Here is a 1,994-nt window from a genome sequence, read left to right as displayed (position 1 = left end):
GTGCTTAGACTCTGCGGTCAGAGCAGCTTAAATGTTTCATCCAACGTCTGTCCAGTACTGTCAGAGGATCAGTGATATGTGGTTTAATGAGTCCACATAATTTTTGCTTTGCCCATTCTGAACAATAAAGTTAAACCGGAGCTCAGACATTAATAAAACCTGGCAAACAGAACACCTGGTGCTGGGTGAAAAGGAAGAAGTTGGAAAAGTTGTGGTGGAAGATCTTTATACATATATTTTTTTTTTTTCTGTCAGATTGGTGCTGCCATCTTGTGCATTAAGACTTGGGCGTTATCTCGTATTATCAGTGCCCTCTAGAACTGTCCTCAGTTTTACATGATCTGTTCATGTAATGTCTTATCTTGTTATGTTGTCCTATACAGTATGGTGTCTTATCCAGATGAGGCTGAGTTTTTCCTACATATTCTTATGCCCTCGTAGACTAAGTTACACCAAAGTTTGTCCTACCTTGAAACCCTATCATTTGCTGCGTCATATCCCAAGATAAGAGGACTCAGGAACTCAGGAATGATTGGGTAACGTCACAAGACAGACCTAGATTTCGACTTTCAGTATTTGTGAAGTTTTCGAAACCAGGTCTGGCTACTTAGTTTTTTAATTGTGCGGCCCACTCTTATGCAAGATAGACAGAAGACTTTTTTGTTTTTGTTTTTCAAGACTGTTGGTTATAAGTAGCTTACATTGATGTAGTCATTGGGTTGTATGAGGATTTATACAGTATTAATGCACTTCTAAAAAACTAGTTAGGATACGGTATGAATTCAGGTCAGTGAAAGGTCGATAATTAGCAGATAATAGGTAAATGACCACCATATCACCACCACCACCACCACCACCACCCAATTTCTCACTAATAAATGGATGGGAGAGAAAAGCACAGAGTAAACTATCAACAGTGCCTGATGAAATGATTTATACATCCATTTGCTTGTCAGTGAAACCTTCAAAGTTCTTGGCTTTTCTCATGCAAGCCGTCCACCCAAAAACGTGCTTCATAAAGCCTGTGAGATTAAATCTCTTCTTCCAAACTACAGGTTAAAGGGAGAGTGCAGCCCTTGTCATGCTCACCTCCATGTATAGCTTATTTTCTCACGTACATATTTTGTCAACTCTCTCGTCGATCTTTTCTCATACTTAACTTTTTCACAAATACGATTTCTATACCCATTTTTTTTTCCTCTCCGCGCCATGTCCTACGCTAAGATTTCTCACATATGCTCTATTCACTTATTCATAACTATACTCTCAATAAACAATATTTTCTTTTCTATACTTTGATAAGTAGACTTCTGTACTGCACATGTTTCGCTAATACCGGTTTCTCTTTTCTCTGTCAGCCTATGCAGTTACGTATATTCCCCTCTTTATTATGTATTACGAGTATATTCGGTGTTTTCCCCTGAAAAAGATCTCTAACCCCATTCACTTCAGTTCATGGCTAGTAGTAACCAGACTGGAGAATAAATCTGACTAGTAACCAAGGAGACTCTACCTCAAATTAAGGCCTACTGACTTTTACGCAACCATAAGTTAGGATTCAAGTTGTGTGCGTAACCAACTTTCACATGAAAACAAACCGTCTATAGACATGCCACACCAGAATCGTACACCCTGCGTTACAATACGATCACTAACAACCCTTAATTCATACATCTTGCAGTATCTTTATTCAGTCCTCTCTTCCATAGCAAGGCCTTCACAGCATCAGCAGCGACATTTCCTTGAGCTTTTCTATTACCTATTTCCCTTCTACATTTTTATCTCTTCTGTCACTGCAAAAGCTCGTTCATCCACCAATACATGTTTCTGCTATTAGTTTCCTTTCTACATTTATTTCTCTCTTCTTCAACTGCAAATAGTCTTCTATATAATTCGTCTCCTTTCACCAACGCATGATTCTGTTGTTTGTTTCTTTTCTACATTTACCCCTCTCTTGTATCACTTCAAATAGAACATTCCACCTATTCAGGCCT

This window comes from Coenobita brevimanus, chromosome 80 (genome assembly GCF_032717465.1).
Source record: "Coenobita brevimanus isolate Jiangsu-jjx chromosome 80, ASM3271746v2, whole genome shotgun sequence".
NCBI lineage: Eukaryota > Metazoa > Arthropoda > Malacostraca > Decapoda > Coenobitidae > Coenobita > Coenobita brevimanus.
The sequence above is the reverse complement of the archived record's forward strand: the minus strand, read 5'-3'. Positions refer to the sequence as shown.